We start from the raw sequence: 19,598 nt of genomic DNA, 5'->3' as shown, positions 1-19,598 counted from the left end.
TTGCTGGAATCGGCTCAGGTTGGTACGGCCGTTCTGTGAGTTGTCGTGTTGGCTGGAGGCGTCTTGGGCGTTGCTTTCTACCACAGGTAGGCTGCCGTGATCGCCAGTCGTAGCCGTCGTCGTCAATGTCGTGTTGTATTCGTGGGGCTCACTCGGTGTTGAGGCGCTCGGTGGTGCTCGTGCGTCATGAGTCGTGGGGTGCTGGGTTCCTGTGGTCTGGGCTTCATTCGGTGACGTTGGGCTCACATCTCCGCCGCAAGGAAGGTCCGGGTCGTAGTCGGCTGATGGTGCTCCTTGGGGACAGTCGCCAGAAGTCTGGTGGTCGGGAGGGTAGGCCGATGCAGAGTCCGATGTTGGGATGCTTGGGGGTGTTGGAGAGACAGGGGCGAGGATTGTCGGAGTGGGGGAGGGGTTAGTAGGGATGCGAGAATGGCTGAGAGGGGTGGATGAACTCTGGGGAAGGGTTCCAAGCATCGCGGTTTGATCCTCGACGTCACCTGAGGTGGAAGGGCGGCGTCCTTCTTGCTCACGTGTAGCATCGGCGCATGCAGTTGGCGCTTCTTGGAGTTGGCCACTGGAGGTTGACTGCCCTGGGAGGCTGGCTGGAATTCCTACACTTGTCGGAGAGCCTGGGGGTGATGGTACGACTACGGTTGGGACTGTCTGGGAAGGACGTGTGGGTGTAAGGATCCTTCGAAGTGTAGACAGGAAAGATCGGCGAGGAGGGGTACCAGGCGTAGTTGCAGCGTCGAAGATGGTGAGACGGCACCTGGCTGGAGCATCCGATGAAATGGGCTCGTCTGGATGTTTTGCCTCCCAGTGCTTGCTGACCAACTTTTTTGCGTAACGATTCTTCGATGTCTGAAACACCAGGTCGCAGCACTCAAAGATGACGTCCAATGACCCTCCCTGCACCACATGAAATTTCTTGACGTGTTTGACCAGATCTTCGTATCTCTTAAAGGATTTCTGCGGCGCAGTGCAGGTCGGACATGGCCACTTTCCCGTTGTGTACGGCAGCATGACGTGAAGCTGGGAGCCGATAAACTTCTCCGCACCTGAAACAGGCAGAAAAACAGAAGCATCGGCGTTCAGACCCGGGGGCGAAGCAGGGGTAGAATCCGCGTGACTGAGCCTGCCAGACAGACTGGGGGACGCCCCCGCACCGGCCACACCCGAGCACTCACCCGAGTCCGAGTTAGCATTCATAATGCCACCGCTCACTCTGTCCATGACAGTCGACCGTATATTTGATGGACCACACACACACACTGATCACACTACAGCACAGGTATCAGCACTCGCAGATACTCGTTCTATCAGGTCTGCACAATCCCACACCTGTTGCTCACACACAGTGCCACTAACACGCAGTCCCACTTCAGCGCTCGGACTCACACGTTCAGGTACAATCAATCCCACGCAATCCCACACTATCCCACGCAATCCCACACTATCCCATACACTCACAGGCACACACGCATTCAGGTACAATCAGGTACAATCAATCCCACGCAATCCCACACTATCCCACGCAATCCCACACTATCCCACACACTCACAGGCACACACGCATTCAGGTACAATCAATTACACGCAGTCCCACACTATCCCACGCAATCCCACACTATCCCACACACTCTCAGGTACACACGCGTTCAGGTACAATCAATCCCACGCAATCCCACACTATCCCACACACTCACAGGCACACACGCGTTCAGGTACAATCAATCCCACGCAATCCCACACACTCTCAGGTACACACGGTCCCCTAAGCCACTCGGGCCGTCGCACCACTGGACCACCCGAGCCGCCTAGGACTCTTGCTCGCACCCGGATTCACACACCGTCCACTCCCCCTGCCACTCCCACACTCGTACTCAACTACTTCCACTCAGCCCCCTAAACTACCCGGGCCGGTGCACCACTGGACCACCCGGGCCGCTTAGGAGCCCTCAGTCACACTCGCACTCACTCACCTATCACTCCCCCTACCACTCCCGCACTCACTCCCGCACTCACACACACACTCACTCGCACTCCACTAAACTATGTGGGCAGCCCTAGGGTGAGACCCTCAACCACCAGGAGCCTTGGCCGCCTCACTGGACCTTGATAAGCGCGGGCTAGGTCGTCACTAAGCCCGCAGTGGCCAGATCATTGGCACGCTCCTGGTGGCAGGCGAACCACACGTTAGATCGCTAATCGTTCTTAGCAACCCAAGCGAGCGCAGTCCCTATCAGCCCAATACTCAGCTCGAAAAGCGAGAACCCTGCTTTTCCTGCTTATTCAGGGTCACAAAATTAAGCTGATAAGAACAGATACTACACTTTGATCTTAGCCAAGAGGCCGAGAAGCGATAGCGTCGCGACGCAAAAAGCGTTTGATAGTAGTCCAAAGGGGTGCCTAGGCGAGGTACACACGCCATCTTACCCCGGAAGGACGTTGCGAAAGTAGAAATTGGCGGGAAACTTGTAGTACTCTTTGTATCGTCTTGGGCTTGTGGAGGCGCTAGGGGTGGTAGTTGAGCAATAGTCCCAAGGTCACACGGCATCGCATAGTGCGGAGTAGTAGTACAGGTAAGGGTAGAATGGCGTCCGAGAGTTGCGTGAGGAGCCATCTGCTGAGGAGAAGAAGAAAGGAGCCTGTCCCATTTGACTGTTTGTGACACCCGCGCGCTCTGTTGGCGGTTTGAGGAAGCAGAGGTGCGGACGGCGTGGTCCGTTGCCTAGGCCCATTTGACGCCATACTCAGGGGTAGCAGTGAACCGAGTGTCGAGATGGAGAGGGCTGCGAGTAGTTTGAACCGAAAGTGCAGGGTAGTGGTGTTCGTCCGAGGGAAGTCGCCGCTTTTGACCGTTGGTAAAATGGGGCATAGAGGAGAGGCTGTAGGCTCCCCCTGTCGATATGCGGCCCCTTATAGGTTTGGCAAGTCGTATAACCGGGGCTCGTCATACTTACCTGGCGTAGGGGTTACCGTGATCAACAAGGCGGTTCCCCCAGGGTGAGGCCCTTGCATTGCACTTCGCTTGGGTTGACCCCTGCGAATACCCCAAATGTGGGTATCTCGGGCGCGTAATTTTTGGTAGTCGGGACTGCGTTCGCGCTGTCCCGGACTTTTTAGTAAAGAAACAAAAATTTGTGACGAAGGGGTTCGTTTTGGTAATTGTTTAGTGAAGAGAAATAAAGCTTGTGATTTTTACACTTTCCCTTGTTTTGCTGAAACTTCCGAACAATGTCCTTGAGCTGTACGGTGCATGAGGGTATACTCCTGTTGCTAAGTTACGGAAAGGTCCTTTCTCATAACGTAGCAGAGCGGGGGTTACCCTTAAAAAAAAAAAAAAAAAGAAAAAGAAAGAAATACATCCTCCCTCCCACTTTACTGACTATTCCGATAGGGACGAGTGTTTTGACTATTTTGTCTTCCCCTGCAAGGTAAACGTCTCTCTCTCTCTCTCTCACACACACACACACACACACACAGAGAGAGACGGAGAGACAGACATACATGCATAAATAAGTATGAACCTATGTCCGCGACCATTACAAGAGCTTCTTCTTATTATTATAATAATAATAATAATAATAATTATTATTATTATTATTATTATTTGGTGACTTACCCACAAGAGCTTGAGGGCAGGAGTGGTGACAATGAAAAACAACCACAAACATACATATTTTATTATTACATACATACATACATACATACATACATACATACATATATACATAACATTATAATAATTAGGGTACACAGAATACGTGTTTAACATTACAGTAGTGAGAAAAAAGTCAGACCAACAAACATACAAGGAAATAAACAAAGACATAGGCCACAGTACATATCTTACATCGATACATAATAATAATAATATTATTATTATTATTATAATACAACATTTTAATAAACAAGTAATAAAATGAACAAGTACCAGAATATTGAACTTATTTTTGCTTTTTTCTTTTAGGGTGGGCCGATCCCGACTGTACTGCAATGCCGGGCCAACCCGTGACAGAGGTGGAGCAAGCCCCTAGCACTCCGTCGATTTCCAAAAATAAGTTTAATATTCTGGTCGTGCGATGCACGACGTATCAGATATTAAGCTGATAAGAACAGATACTACACTTTGATCTTAGCCAAGAGGCCGAGAAGCGATAGCGTCGCGACTAGGACTAGGGGAAAGTTTTCATTCCCCTCCCCGAAGGGGAGGGGCGGGCCACCTAGAAGGTAACGCCTTCTCTCTGGCCAGGAGATTTGGCGGGTTTGGAGGATTGATTAGGTTTGTGGGCGGGGGGGATAGGTTTGATTCTGTGAAGGAGTTGGGAGGGGGTTTCGACCTCTTGGCTAAGTATTTATTGATTTTCCATTTTGTACAGAATAATTACAATTTACAATTTTGGTGTTTTTACATTTGCTTTTTGAACATTATAAGTCTTGTTTGGATGCTTCCGGTCTTCTTGCTGTTGGGTAAGAGATTTGTTTCCAGCGTATTGTTTTTACAGTTAAAAAATGGAAATATATCCCTTGCCCCCGGTTTGATTGTTTAAGTTTATTGGGGGGCTGTCAGGATATTTACAATAGATGCTTTACTTATTTTACATGATTTACATTATTTACAGATTCTTGATATTTACATGGATATTTACATGGATATTTACATGGATATTTACATGGTTGTTGACATAGATATTTACATGTTTTGTCTTAATTACATTTTCTGGTTTTAATTTAAATTTTACAATAATATCTTCTTGCTTTTTGTTGGGGGTGCTCTCCTTCTGAAACATATGAGAAAAGTATTAGTACATGTATTGTATACTTCTGTTATGAGGGGGAGGGGTCCGACGAGGGCTCGTGGGGCTTTAATTGGGGAGAGGTTGGTTGGGTTGTGGTTTGGGTAGGATTAGGGGTTACAAGGGTTGGGGTGACGGTAATTCTGTGGCGGGTGGGGTGTCACAGCTTATCTTCGTTACGTGTTGCCGCCATCGGGTGGGGGTGTGGGAGCGATGATGGGTGGGAGTGCTAGCCTAGGGTTGGTGTAGTGGGAAGATTTTTACTCGGGTAGTTTGTGGGTGCTTCTTATACTAATGTTTCAAGCCGGGTGAAGTGGAAGTGGGTATTCAGTCCGGAGTGGGTGGGTTGGAAGTGGGCGTTAAGGGTTTGATTGGCTGCTGCCTGGAGTTGGGCTATGACCAGTGGTCTGTGGTATGGGTGGATGTTCATGAGGGATAGAGCTACAAAACGGATTATGTCCTCGAGGGATGGGGGAGGGAAGAGGGACTGGTTTGATGGGGTAGGGGGGTCTATGGTGCGGAATGGGGCTACTAATTCTGGGCGGTTTTCGGGTGGTTGAGGGCGGGATTTGCACTTGAGGGAGTAGGTGGGGTGGGGTTCTCCGCAGGTGTTACATTTCGGGGGGAGCTGGGTGTTTGGGCATCGGGAGGTGGTGTGCTGCTGTGAGCAGTGGCTGCACACTGGTTTTACGGAGTTGCAGTGTGCTGTGTCATGCTTATTATATGACAGGCAGCGCTCACATCGGATGGGTTGGGGCGCTGGTGCTCGGGAGGGTTCCACCCGATGGTGGTGTCTAAAAATAGATACTCCATTAGTTAGTACTCGGTCGACATCCTGGGAGGTTGGGAGCAAGATTCTTACCATGTAGGTGGGCCCCGTGTTGTTTTTTATTCTGAATGCTTTTTGGACGGGGATACCTTCCTCGTTTAGTTCTTGGACTATCACATCGTCTGGGATGTCGGGGTCCACCCCACGGATTACGCAGCTTAGTAAGCTGTGACGAGGTGGTGCGGGTGGGTTTTTTATTGTGGGTGGGGATAGGGGTTTCAGGGGTTCGGATGAGCCGAATTGGGCTGCACCCACTGAGCCCATGAGCCGTCGTGCGGCGTCCTCCCCTATGAGCTTGAGGATGACCCCGTTGTTTGTTGGACGAATATCGGCGATTTCTTCTCGTTGGAAGTTAAAATGTAGAAGTTTGGCAAAGATTTTTTGGGGGTTTTTAAATTCTGGAGCTGGTTCCTTGATAAGAAAGGCGTGGGTTCCAGTGGGGGGTTTTTGAAGGGTCCGGGAGTTGGAAATGGGTCGTCTTGCACCGGAGAGGGGGGCGGAGGGTTCTTGGTTGGTAAAGGTAATGGGTGGGGGAGGGGGGGGGTTGTTCCTGATGATTTCCTGTTCTGTCGCTTGAATTTTGGTTCTAGGTTCACTGTTGTCTGAGGGGCTGGTGAGGTGTCGCTTGGATACTGGGTGGGAGGACTCACGGGTAGGAGCTGGATTTATGGGTAGTTGGTGGTATCTAGTGCTTGAGCTGGTTGGGCACATTACTGAGTTATGTGCTTGGCTGTATAAAAGCTGGTCCATGCCGGCTTGGGAGATGGTGGTGGTCGTAGTGGTGTAGGTAGTGGTGGAAGTAACTGCCGTGCTTATATCCATCTTGTCCACTCAGTAAAAATAGTTATTCAGTCACAGTGCACTGTACACTGATGTTAATTAGTTCACTTAGCACTGTATGGCACTAGCACTATGCACTATTTTCAGCACTGCTATTTGCGCTTCTTATCTCTAGATCTAAATGTCTGTCACTTGTTAGTGCTACTAGGTGTTGGCACTCCTGGAGGTCGGTGGGTGCTCCCAGTCGAGCCGGGAGACACCTCTAGCTGCCCTCCGTGGGCCCCTACACCAAACCAAACAGTCCTGGGGTGAAACCCCTCGAGTGCCGCTTCGTCCACCTGTCCGTATGCTTTTTTAAACTCCACTGGGGAGTCGCACCGGCTTACGGTGTAGGGGCCCTCGCTGGACGGAGAGAAAAAGAAAGAGGCAGCTTACCGGTGTTGGAGAGGTGGTACCTGCTGCTCCACTAGGTTGCTCTGCCGGGTGGATGTCGCTGGCTGGCGGTTCTTCTCCGGGTCGCTAGGAAGCGCTGGCTGGTGAGAATCGCTGGCTGGCGAGGAGATGGCGTCGCGACGCAAAAAGCGTTTGATAGTAGTCCAAAGGGGTGCCTAGGCGAGGTACACACGCCATCTTACCCCGGAAGGACGTTGCGAAAGTAGAAATTGGCGGGAAACTTGTAGTACTCTTTGTATCGTCTTGGGCTTGTGGAGGCGCTAGGGGTGGTAGTTGAGCAATAGTCCCAAGGTCACACGGCATCGCATAGTGCGGAGTAGTAGTACAGGTAAGGGTAGAATGGCGTCCGAGAGTTGCGTGAGGAGCCATCTGCTGAGGAGAAGAAGAAAGGAGCCTGTCCCATTTGACTGTTTGTGACACCCGCGCGCTCTGTTGGCGGTTTGAGGAAGCAGAGGTGCGGACGGCGTGGTCCGTTGCCTAGGCCCATTTGACGCCATACTCAGGGGTAGCAGTGAACCGAGTGTCGAGATGGAGAGGGCTGCGAGTAGTTTGAACCGAAAGTGCAGGGTAGTGGTGTTCGTCCGAGGGAAGTCGCCGCTTTTGACCGTTGGTAAAATGGGGCATAGAGGAGAGGCTGTAGGCTCCCCCTGTCGATATGCGGCCCCTTATAGGTTTGGCAAGTCGTATAACCGGGGCTCGTCATACTTACCTGGCGTAGGGGTTACCGTGATCAACAAGGCGGTTCCCCCAGGGTGAGGCCCTTGCATTGCACTTCGCTTGGGTTGACCCCTGCGAATACCCCAAATGTGGGTATCTCGGGCGCGTAATTTTTGGTAGTCGGGACTGCGTTCGCGCTGTCCCGGACTTTTTAGTAAAGAAACAAAAATTTGTGACGAAGGGGTTCGTTTTGGTAATTGTTTAGTGAAGAGAAATAAAGCTTGTGATTTTTACACTTTCCCTTGTTTTGCTGAAACTTCCGAACAATGTCCTTGAGCTGTACGGTGCATGAGGGTATACTCCTGTTGCTAAGTTACGGAAAGGTCCTTTCTCATAACGTAGCAGAGCGGGGGTTACCCTTAAAAAAAAAAAAAAAAAGAAAAAGAAAGAAATACATCCTCCCTCCCACTTTACTGACTATTCCGATAGGGACGAGTGTTTTGACTATTTTGTCTTCCCCTGCAAGGTAAACGTCTCTCTCTCTCTCTCTCACACACACACACACACACACACAGAGAGAGACGGAGAGACAGACATACATGCATAAATAAGTATGAACCTATGTCCGCGACCATTACAAGAGCTTCTTCTTATTATTATAATAATAATAATAATAATAATTATTATTATTATTATTATTATTATTTGGTGACTTACCCACAAGAGCTTGAGGGCAGGAGTGGTGACAATGAAAAACAACCACAAACATACATATTTTATTATTACATACATACATACATACATACATACATACATACATATATACATAACATTATAATAATTAGGGTACACAGAATACGTGTTTAACATTACAGTAGTGAGAAAAAAGTCAGACCAACAAACATACAAGGAAATAAACAAAGACATAGGCCACAGTACATATCTTACATCGATACATAATAATAATAATATTATTATTATTATTATAATACAACATTTTAATAAACAAGTAATAAAATGAACAAGTACCAGAATATTGAACTTATTTTTGCTTTTTTCTTTTAGGGTGGGCCGATCCCGACTGTACTGCAATGCCGGGCCAACCCGTGACAGAGGTGGAGCAAGCCCCTAGCACTCCGTCGATTTCCAAAAATAAGTTTAATATTCTGGTCGTGCGATGCACGACGTATCAGATATTAAGCTGATAAGAACAGATACTACACTTTGATCTTAGCCAAGAGGCCGAGAAGCGATAGCGTCGCGACGCAAAAAGCGTTTGATAGTAGTCCAAAGGGGTGCCTAGGCGAGGTACACACGCCATCTTACCCCGGAAGGACGTTGCGAAAGTAGAAATTGGCGGGAAACTTGTAGTACTCTTTGTATCGTCTTGGGCTTGTGGAGGCGCTAGGGGTGGTAGTTGAGCAATAGTCCCAAGGTCACACGGCATCGCATAGTGCGGAGTAGTAGTACAGGTAAGGGTAGAATGGCGTCCGAGAGTTGCGTGAGGAGCCATCTGCTGAGGAGAAGAAGAAAGGAGCCTGTCCCATTTGACTGTTTGTGACACCCGCGCGCTCTGTTGGCGGTTTGAGGAAGCAGAGGTGCGGACGGCGTGGTCCGTTGCCTAGGCCCATTTGACGCCATACTCAGGGGTAGCAGTGAACCGAGTGTCGAGATGGAGAGGGCTGCGAGTAGTTTGAACCGAAAGTGCAGGGTAGTGGTGTTCGTCCGAGGGAAGTCGCCGCTTTTGACCGTTGGTAAAATGGGGCATAGAGGAGAGGCTGTAGGCTCCCCCTGTCGATATGCGGCCCCTTATAGGTTTGGCAAGTCGTATAACCGGGGCTCGTCATACTTACCTGGCGTAGGGGTTACCGTGATCAACAAGGCGGTTCCCCCAGGGTGAGGCCCTTGCATTGCACTTCGCTTGGGTTGACCCCTGCGAATACCCCAAATGTGGGTATCTCGGGCGCGTAATTTTTGGTAGTCGGGACTGCGTTCGCGCTGTCCCGGACTTTTTAGTAAAGAAACAAAAATTTGTGACGAAGGGGTTCGTTTTGGTAATTGTTTAGTGAAGAGAAATAAAGCTTGTGATTTTTACACTTTCCCTTGTTTTGCTGAAACTTCCGAACAATGTCCTTGAGCTGTACGGTGCATGAGGGTATACTCCTGTTGCTAAGTTACGGAAAGGTCCTTTCTCATAACGTAGCAGAGCGGGGGTTACCCTTAAAAAAAAAAAAAAAAAGAAAAAGAAAGAAATACATCCTCCCTCCCACTTTACTGACTATTCCGATAGGGACGAGTGTTTTGACTATTTTGTCTTCCCCTGCAAGGTAAACGTCTCTCTCTCTCTCTCTCACACACACACACACACACACACAGAGAGAGACGGAGAGACAGACATACATGCATAAATAAGTATGAACCTATGTCCGCGACCATTACAAGAGCTTCTTCTTATTATTATAATAATAATAATAATAATAATTATTATTATTATTATTATTATTTGGTGACTTACCCACAAGAGCTTGAGGGCAGGAGTGGTGACAATGAAAAACAACCACAAACATACATATTTTATTATTACATACATACATACATACATACATACATACATATATACATAACATTATAATAATTAGGGTACACAGAATACGTGTTTAACATTACAGTAGTGAGAAAAAAGTCAGACCAACAAACATACAAGGAAATAAACAAAGACATAGGCCACAGTACATATCTTACATCGATACATAATAATAATAATATTATTATTATTATTATAATACAACATTTTAATAAACAAGTAATAAAATGAACAAGTACCAGAATATTGAACTTATTTTTGCTTTTTTCTTTTAGGGTGGGCCGATCCCGACTGTACTGCAATGCCGGGCCAACCCGTGACAGAGGTGGAGCAAGCCCCTAGCACTCCGTCGATTTCCAAAAATAAGTTTAATATTCTGGTCGTGCGATGCACGACGTATCAGATATTAAGCTGATAAGAACAGATAAAATGTTTTTTATTAAATACTTTAAAATCATTACATAGCAGTTTAAGCAATTACAGAGTTTTCAGGACTGGCATACATAGTTTGACTTATGGTATTATAGCACATTACAATAAGATAGTATTACTATTATGATTAAGCTTAACTGGCTTGTTAGTGAATACATGGCCGTGTGGCTCGCTTGAACTTACGATCTAATGATAATTTGGGGTCTAACCCAGGAACTAGGCACACGCCGCATCCTTACATCAACAATCATCACCATTCATCTATGTTCATACTAGGGTGGTGCCAGTGCCGTAAGTTATTAACAAGGTGGTGTAACTAAACATCTCAACTGGGAGATGCCCAACGTTCTCCCACCCATTCAATGGGACCCCTTACAGGCCTAAGGGGGAAGGGGGTAAGGGTAAAGGTTCCGCCCACTTAGTGCCTATCAGTTAATACGTTAGTTGGGCCCTTCCAGAGAGTGACAGGTGGTTGGCCTGGTGTACATTAAGCTAGTGTGTGGCACTGTCATCATCCCCCCATTCTCTCAATCACTCATTCCTATAATCCACAATAAAATATGCGAGGTGATTACATAGAGTCCTAATTATTCAGTGAACTGAGTTACTGGTGATTACCTAGCTATTTACAGACAATATTTAAGTCAATCTAGGCCTGGCGCTCTCAGATTCGTCCGTCTCCACTCAACCTACACTAGCACGCATAACATTCACTCACTACGATATTGCATAATAATACCCAGCTACAATTAATATGTAAATAATATGATAATAAAACACTCGAGACAAGGACACAGTAATAACATTTGAGCAATTGTGCAGTTGAACAGTTGTGTGTTCTTTACACTACACTTCACAAGGCACACGCACACACAGTCACTACACTGCACTCCGCCGCAGACGCCTTAGGTGTATTGGCGATGTCCCGTAACATGCTCAATGTAGATGTCCCTTGACCATCTAATCGAGTCGGACACGCAGAGATTGGCCATCATCCTAGCGTAGGTCTTGGAGATGCCCAGACAGTGAATGGCCCTGGTGTTGGCGCCGTCCCAGGTGCCGAGTGAGCCCACGACAAAAGCCTCAAGTTTGACAGTGTAGCCAGCGTCCCGTAGTAGTTTGGCAGTTGGCTCGTACTTCGTGATCTTCAGGTCACGAGCCTTCTGCAATGACTGGTATCCGTCTTCAAATGGAATAGTGACGTCGACGATGGCTACTGTCTTACTGCTCTCGTTGATGACGACGAGGTCAGGCCTGAGGGTCTTGATGTCCTCGGGGATGTCGCCTGGGCCTGATCCAATCAGCTCCTGGAAAGGGACTTGCTGGTTCTTCCTGCAGGTTCCAGTTCTCAAGGGAACAGCCTTCGCAAGTCTTTCCAGGATCGCGTCGTGTCTTCGTTGGAAAGTTACGTAGTGGGGGCGGCAATGGTTAAGTACGTGTGCCGTGGTCTCTGCTGGATCACCACACTTCCGGCACCGTCGGTCGTTCCTTCCATTGTCGAATCTACGGCAACCGTTGAGTGGGAGCACTCCTAGCCGGGCACGGTGGATGAAGTTCCAGTCGGCGAACCTCGTATATTTACCATACTGCATAAAATGGTTTGATGCTGCATTCTGGGACGAGGTTCGCACGACTTTGCCCTGGTCTGGTTTCTGGGCTAGCTTGTTTCGGTAGTGCTCCGTCAAGCAGTTCCGTAAGATTGCCGCCATGTCACGACGCGATTGCTGATCGGCTACGCTGGTGGATTTTTCGGGATGGGGAAGATGGAGCTCCCATCTCTTCAAGGTATCCGCCCATCCCCACCGAAGTCCTGGGATCCGAGCTTGAAGTCGCCGAGTCGCGGATCTCGCGTGGGACCATAGTGTCCCCACATCTCCGGAGTCCCTGTTGAAAGGCTCCTCCATGGACCCGGAGAGGTAGGTTGCCATCTCCCCCGGCGTAGGATCCTTTCCGATCCTCTTCCTCACAGCCGTCTGGAGTCCTCCCAGCGCCAGTCTGGCGATGTTCGCATCTGGAGAACTTAGCAGCCTGAAGACGTGGTTGATGGCTGCTAAGTCAGCGATGTCTGCCAGTGGAGGTAGTCCTGCTCCACCTTGTCGCGTTGGGAGGTACACCACCTCTGGGCTAGCACGCTGTGGAAGTTTAAGAGTGGCCTTGGCTCCATTCTTGATTTTGCGATCAAGCTGGTAGAAGAGCGTCTTCTTCACTCTTGACGTCCTCAGCGTAAACTCGAGCTGCGGGTGGATAAAAGTTCGCAGGGCATCGAGCTTTTGCCAAGGCGCCAAGAGGCTTTCAAGAATGGCGTCGACTTCGCTCTCGATTCGCAGAATGGCGTCGTTCGGCGTCTGGTCGATGCGCAACCCGGTAGGGACCCCAAGGTGTTGGTAGGGGTCTCCGTCGCGAAGAATCCTCATGGCTCCTCCGCCGATGTTGAATGCGGTGTCTGCAGCGGCCTTCTTCCTGATGTGCAATGACGCGCATTTCTGCGGTTTAAATTGGAGACCAAGCCAATTAGCCGTAGTGCCCACTCTATCCAGCAAGGTCTTCATGCTGGCCGGTGACTTGGCCACAAGAGCTATGTCATCGGCAAACGCTAGGATGGAGGTGGTGTGACCTCTTAGGGTATATCCCTCGGTGGAAGAAGCTGTTCGTAGGAGGAACTCCATAACGAAGTTAAAAAGGATCGGCGACAATGGGCAGCCCTGCCTAACTCCCGCGTCGAAGGGGATGGGGTTCGTCTCACCAGTTGCTGATCTGATCCTCGTGGAGCTTCCTGTGTAGAGGTCCCTGACGATGTTCAGGAATTGGGGACCTATTCCAATTTCCTCAAGTGCCCTAAAGATGGTAGGATGGGGCACAGATGAAAAGGCATTGGCAAGGTCGAGCCAAGCGACTACGACTTCCTTTCCATTTCTTCTCGCATCCACGAGGATCTCTTGCAGGACGAAGTTGTGCTCTAGGCAACCCTCAACAGGCATGAATCCCTTCTGGGCTGGGGAGATGATGTTGTTGTCGGCGGCGATTCTTCCCAGCCTTTGAGCAAGGATGGCGCAGTAGATCTTCCCTAGGGTGTTGGAGAGGGCGATGGGCCTCCAGTTGGATAGGTCGTCCTGGTTCCCTTTCTTGAAGATTAGGACCGTCCTACTCTGTTTCCAGGACGACGGGACCCTTTCGAATTTGAGGCACCAGTTGAATACGGTGGCTAGCAGTACTCCATTCTTGTCAACCTGGCGCCAGTTAGAGTAGGTAATGGCGTCAGGTCCAGGCGCGGTGTTAGCTGCCTTTGCCAGTTTTGATGCTACCTCGTCTGGCGAAATGTCGTCAATAACGATGGAGTCCTCAATCCTTGGTAGCGTCGGCTTAGCCACCGGTGCCGGATCGTTGCAGCCATCCCTGGCCCGATGTATTCCCACGAAGTGCAACTCCAGCTCTTCGTTTGGGGCCTTACAGAAGGGAGACTCCTGCTTGAGGATCTGCCTCATTGCCTTCCTGCGGTCGGTTCTGTAGAGACGCTGTATCTTGGCAGCCTCCTGTGGGTCGAATTGCGGCGCTCCTCTGCGTCGACGTCGATTGGTCGGATTCCGAGCTGTCTGACGATTTCCCAATTCCCTTGGCTCGTCCGCAGTGGTGGTAGGTTTAGAAGTGATCCTACGGACGGCCTCAGTAAGGTCTTCGCAGGCTTTCTCGAAGCCTTCCCAATTCTCAATCGTGCTGAAGACGTCCAGCCATTCTTGCTGGAATCGGCTCAGGTTGGTACGGCCGTTCTGTGAGTTGTCGTGTTGGCTGGAGGCGTCTTGGGCGTTGCTTTCTACCACAGGTAGGCTGCCGTGATCGCCAGTCGTAGCCGTCGTCGTCAATGTCGTGTTGTATTCGTGGGGCTCACTCGGTGTTGAGGCGCTCGGTGGTGCTCGTGCGTCATGAGTCGTGGGGTGCTGGGTTCCTGTGGTCTGGGCTTCATTCGGTGACGTTGGGCTCACATCTCCGCCGCAAGGAAGGTCCGGGTCGTAGTCGGCTGATGGTGCTCCTTGGGGACAGTCGCCAGAAGTCTGGTGGTCGGGAGGGTAGGCCGATGCAGAGTCCGATGTTGGGATGCTTGGGGGTGTTGGAGAGACAGGGGCGAGGATTGTCGGAGTGGGGGAGGGGTTAGTAGGGATGCGAGAATGGCTGAGAGGGGTGGATGAACTCTGGGGAAGGGTTCCAAGCATCGCGGTTTGATCCTCGACGTCGCCTGAGGTGGAAGGGCGGCGTCCTTCTTGCTCACGTGTAGCATCGGCGCATGCAGTTGGCGCTTCTTGGAGTTGGCCACTGGAGGTTGACTGCCCTGGGAGGCTGGCTGGAATTCCTACACTTGTCGGAGAGCCTGGGGGTGATGGTACGACTACGGTTGGGACTGTCTGGGAAGGACGTGTGGGTGTAAGGATCCTTCGAAGTGTAGACAGGAAAGATCGGCGAGGAGGGGTACCAGGCGTAGTTGCAGCGTCGAAGATGGTGAGACGGCACCTGGCTGGAGCATCCGATGAAATGGGCTCGTCTGGATGTTTTGCCTCCCAGTGCTTGCTGACCAACTTTTTTGCGTAACGATTCTTCGATGTCTGAAACACCAGGTCGCAGCACTCAAAGATGACGTCCAATGACCCTCCCTGCACCACATGAAATTTCTTGACGTGTTTGACCAGATCTTCGTATCTCTTAAAGGATTTCTGCGGCGCAGTGCAGGTCGGACATGGCCACTTTCCCGTTGTGTACGGCAGCATGACGTGAAGCTGGGAGCCGATAAACTTCTCCGCACCTGAAACAGGCAGAAAAACAGAAGCATCGGCGTTCAGACCCGGGGGCGAAGCAGGGGTAGAATCCGCGTGACTGAGCCTGCCAGACAGACTGGGGGACGCCCCCGCACCGGCCACACCCGAGCACTCACCCGAGTCCGAGTTAGCATTCATAATGCCACCGCTCACTCTGTCCATGACAGTCGACCGTATATTTGATGGACCACACACACACACTGATCACACTACAGCACAGGTATCAGCACTCGCAGATACTCGTTCTATCAGGTCTGCACAATCCCACACCTGTTGCTCACACACAGTGCCACTAACACGCAGTCCCACTTCAGCGCTCGGACTCACACGTTCAGGTACAATCAATCCCACGCAATCCCACACTATCCCACGCAATCCCACACTATCCCATACACTCACAGGCACACACGCATTCAGGTACAATCAGGTACAATCAATCCCACGCAATCCCACACTATCCCACGCAATCCCACACTATCCCACACACTCACAGGCACACACGCATTCAGGTACAATCAATTACACGCAGTCCCACACTATCCCACGCAATCCCACACTATCCCACACACTCTCAGGTACACACGCGTTCAGGTACAATCAATCCCACGCAATCCCACACTATCCCACACACTCACAGGCACACACGCGTTCAGGTACAATCAATCCCACGCAATCCCACACACTCTCAGGTACACACGGTCCCCTAAGCCACTCGGGCCGTCGCACCACTGGACCACCCGAGCCGCCTAGGACTCTTGCTCGCACCCGGATTCACACACCGTCCACTCCCCCTGCCACTCCCACACTCGTACTCAACTACTTCCACTCAGCCCCCTAAACTACCCGGGCCGGTGCACCACTGGACCACCCGGGCCGCTTAGGAGCCCTCAGTCACACTCGCACTCACTCACCTATCACTCCCCCTACCACTCCCGCACTCACTCCCGCACTCACACACACACTCACTCGCACTCCACTAAACTATGTGGGCAGCCCTAGGGTGAGACCCTCAACCACCAGGAGCCTTGGCCGCCTCACTGGACCTTGATAAGCGCGGGCTAGGTCGTCACTAAGCCCGCAGTGGCCAGATCATTGGCACGCTCCTGGTGGCAGGCGAACCACACGTTAGATCGCTAATCGTTCTTAGCAACCCAAGCGAGCGCAGTCCCTATCAGCCCAATACTCAGCTCGAAAAGCGAGAACCCTGCTTTTCCTGCTTATTCAGGGTCACAAAATTAAGCTGATAAGAACAGATACTACACTTTGATCTTAGCCAAGAGGCCGAGAAGCGATAGCGTCGCGACGCAAAAAGCGTTTGATAGTAGTCCAAAGGGGTGCCTAGGCGAGGTACACACGCCATCTTACCCCGGAAGGACGTTGCGAAAGTAGAAATTGGCGGGAAACTTGTAGTACTCTTTGTATCGTCTTGGGCTTGTGGAGGCGCTAGGGGTGGTAGTTGAGCAATAGTCCCAAGGTCACACGGCATCGCATAGTGCGGAGTAGTAGTACAGGTAAGGGTAGAATGGCGTCCGAGAGTTGCGTGAGGAGCCATCTGCTGAGGAGAAGAAGAAAGGAGCCTGTCCCATTTGACTGTTTGTGACACCCGCGCGCTCTGTTGGCGGTTTGAGGAAGCAGAGGTGCGGACGGCGTGGTCCGTTGCCTAGGCCCATTTGACGCCATACTCAGGGGTAGCAGTGAACCGAGTGTCGAGATGGAGAGGGCTGCGAGTAGTTTGAACCGAAAGTGCAGGGTAGTGGTGTTCGTCCGAGGGAAGTCGCCGCTTTTGACCGTTGGTAAAATGGGGCATAGAGGAGAGGCTGTAGGCTCCCCCTGTCGATATGCGGCCCCTTATAGGTTTGGCAAGTCGTATAACCGGGGCTCGTCATACTTACCTGGCGTAGGGGTTACCGTGATCAACAAGGCGGTTCCCCCAGGGTGAGGCCCTTGCATTGCACTTCGCTTGGGTTGACCCCTGCGAATACCCCAAATGTGGGTATCTCGGGCGCGTAATTTTTGGTAGTCGGGACTGCGTTCGCGCTGTCCCGGACTTTTTAGTAAAGAAACAAAAATTTGTGACGAAGGGGTTCGTTTTGGTAATTGTTTAGTGAAGAGAAATAAAGCTTGTGATTTTTACACTTTCCCTTGTTTTGCTGAAACTTCCGAACAATGTCCTTGAGCTGTACGGTGCATGAGGGTATACTCCTGTTGCTAAGTTACGGAAAGGTCCTTTCTCATAACGTAGCAGAGCGGGGGTTACCCTTAAAAAAAAAAAAAAAAAGAAAAAGAAAGAAATACATCCTCCCTCCCACTTTACTGACTATTCCGATAGGGACGAGTGTTTTGACTATTTTGTCTTCCCCTGCAAGGTAAACGTCTCTCTCTCTCTCTCTCACACACACACACACACACACACACAGAGAGAGACGGAGAGACAGACATACATGCATAAATAAGTATGAACCTATGTCCGCGACCATTACAAGAGCTTCTTCTTATTATTATAATAATAATAATAATAATAATAATAATTATTATTATTATTATTATTTGGTGACTTACCCACAAGAGCTTGAGGGCAGGAGTGGTGACAATGAAAAACAACCACAAACATACATATTTTATTATTACATACATACATACATACATACATATATACATAACATTATAATAATTAGGGTACACAGAATACGTGTTTAACATTACAGTAGTGAGAAAAAAGTCAGACCAACAAACATACAAGGAAATAAACAAAGACATAGGCCACAGTACATATCTTACATCGATACATAATAATAATAATATTATTATTATTATTATAATACAACATTATTATAATACAACATTTTAATAAACAAGTAATAAAATGAACAAGTACCAGAATATTGAACTTATTTTTGCTTTTTTCTTTTAGGGTGGGCCGATCCCGACTGTACTGCAATGCCGGGCCAACCCGTGACAGAGGTGGAGCAAGCCCCTAGCACTCCGTCGATTTCCAAAAATAAGTTTAATATTCTGGTCGTGCGATGCACGACGTATCAGATATTAAGCTGATAAGAACAGATACTACACTTTGATCTTAGCCAAGAGGCCGAGAAGCGATAGCGTCGCGACGCAAAAAGCGTTTGATAGTAGTCCAAAGGGGTGCCTAGGCGAGGTACACACGCCATCTTACCCCGGAAGGACGTTGCGAAAGTAGAAATTGGCGGGAAACTTGTAGTACTCTTTGTATCGTCTTGGGCTTGTGGAGGCGCTAGGGGTGGTAGTTGAGCAATAGTCCCAAGGTCACACGGCATCGCATAGTGCGGAGTAGTAGTACAGGTAAGGGTAGAATGGCGTCCGAGAGTTGCGTGAGGAGCCATCTGCTGAGGAGAAGAAGAAAGGAGCCTGTCCCATTTGACTGTTTGTGACACCCGCGCGCTCTGTTGGCGGTTTGAGGAAGCAGAGGTGCGGACGGCGTGGTCCGTTGCCTAGGCCCATTTGACGCCATACTCAGGGGTAGCAGTGAACCGAGTGTCGAGATGGAGAGGGCTGCGAGTAGTTTGAACCGAAAGTGCAGGGTAGTGGTGTTCGTCCGAGGGAAGTCGCCGCTTTTGACCGTTGGTAAAATGGGGCATAGAGGAGAGGCTGTAGGCTCCCCCTGTCGATATGCGGCCCCTTATAGGTTTGGCAAGTCGTATAACCGGGGCTCGTCATACTTACCTGGCGTAGGGGTTACCGTGATCAACAAGGCGGTTCCCCCAGGGTGAGGCCCTTGCATTGCACTTCGCTTGGGTTGACCCCTGCGAATACCCCAAATGTGGGTATCTCGGGCGCGTAATTTTTGGTAGTCGGGACTGCGTTCGCGCTGTCCCGGACTTTTTAGTAAAGAAACAAAAATTTGTGACGAAGGGGTTCGTTTTGGTAATTGTTTAGTGAAGAGAAATAAAGCTTGTGATTTTTACACTTTCCCTTGTTTTGCTGAAACTTCCGAACAATGTCCTTGAGCTGTACGGTGCATGAGGGTATACTCCTGTTGCTAAGTTACGGAAAGGTCCTTTCTCATAACGTAGCAGAGCGGGGGTTACCCTTAAAAAAAAAAAAAAAAAGAAAAAGAAAGAAATACATCCTCCCTCCCACTTTACTGACTATTCCGATAGGGACGAGTGTTTTGACTATTTTGTCTTCCCCTGCAAGGTAAACGTCTCTCTCTCTCTCTCTCACACACACACACACACACACACACAGAGAGAGACGGAGAGACAGACATACATGCATAAATAAGT

General features: G+C 49.7%; 9 non-coding genes and 2 pseudogenes across 9 annotated transcripts; 5 read left to right on the top strand and 6 right to left on the bottom strand.

The window, feature by feature from the left end:
- Positions 1-2,206: 2,206 nt before the first annotated feature.
- LOC137503511 (U2 spliceosomal RNA) lies at positions 2,207-2,364 on the bottom strand (annotated as a pseudogene).
- Positions 2,365-2,955: 591 nt separating this feature from the next.
- LOC137503473 (U1 spliceosomal RNA) lies at positions 2,956-3,117 on the top strand. The gene has a single exon (XR_011019156.1). It is a non-coding gene; the product is annotated as a U1 spliceosomal RNA (small nuclear RNA).
- Positions 3,118-3,969: 852 nt separating this feature from the next.
- Positions 3,970-4,162, bottom strand: LOC137503495 (U2 spliceosomal RNA). The gene has a single exon (XR_011019178.1). It is a non-coding gene; the product is annotated as a U2 spliceosomal RNA (small nuclear RNA).
- A 3,400-nt stretch (positions 4,163-7,562) lies between these two features.
- Positions 7,563-7,724, top strand: LOC137503471 (U1 spliceosomal RNA). Its single transcript, XR_011019154.1, has one exon. It is a non-coding gene; the product is annotated as a U1 spliceosomal RNA (small nuclear RNA).
- Positions 7,725-8,579: 855 nt separating this feature from the next.
- On the bottom strand, positions 8,580-8,772 carry LOC137503493 (U2 spliceosomal RNA). The gene has a single exon (XR_011019176.1). It is a non-coding gene; the product is annotated as a U2 spliceosomal RNA (small nuclear RNA).
- Positions 8,773-9,363: 591 nt separating this feature from the next.
- Positions 9,364-9,525, top strand: LOC137503470 (U1 spliceosomal RNA). Its single transcript, XR_011019153.1, has one exon. It is a non-coding gene; the product is annotated as a U1 spliceosomal RNA (small nuclear RNA).
- Positions 9,526-10,373: 848 nt separating this feature from the next.
- LOC137503497 (U2 spliceosomal RNA) lies at positions 10,374-10,561 on the bottom strand. The gene has a single exon (XR_011019180.1). It is a non-coding gene; the product is annotated as a U2 spliceosomal RNA (small nuclear RNA).
- Positions 10,562-16,471: 5,910 nt separating this feature from the next.
- On the bottom strand, positions 16,472-16,629 carry LOC137503510 (U2 spliceosomal RNA; annotated as a pseudogene).
- A 591-nt stretch (positions 16,630-17,220) lies between these two features.
- On the top strand, positions 17,221-17,382 carry LOC137503469 (U1 spliceosomal RNA). The gene has a single exon (XR_011019152.1). It is a non-coding gene; the product is annotated as a U1 spliceosomal RNA (small nuclear RNA).
- An 861-nt stretch (positions 17,383-18,243) lies between these two features.
- LOC137503492 (U2 spliceosomal RNA) lies at positions 18,244-18,436 on the bottom strand. The gene has a single exon (XR_011019175.1). It is a non-coding gene; the product is annotated as a U2 spliceosomal RNA (small nuclear RNA).
- A 591-nt stretch (positions 18,437-19,027) lies between these two features.
- Positions 19,028-19,189, top strand: LOC137503468 (U1 spliceosomal RNA). Its single transcript, XR_011019151.1, has one exon. It is a non-coding gene; the product is annotated as a U1 spliceosomal RNA (small nuclear RNA).
- Positions 19,190-19,598: the final 409 nt, after the last annotated feature.

The sequence above is a fragment of the Anabrus simplex genome, unplaced genomic scaffold, assembly GCF_040414725.1.
Source record: "Anabrus simplex isolate iqAnaSimp1 unplaced genomic scaffold, ASM4041472v1 ctg00000130.1, whole genome shotgun sequence".
In the NCBI taxonomy this organism is placed as follows: domain Eukaryota; kingdom Metazoa; phylum Arthropoda; class Insecta; order Orthoptera; family Tettigoniidae; genus Anabrus; species Anabrus simplex.
This window is presented reverse-complemented; position numbering and strand designations above follow the sequence as displayed.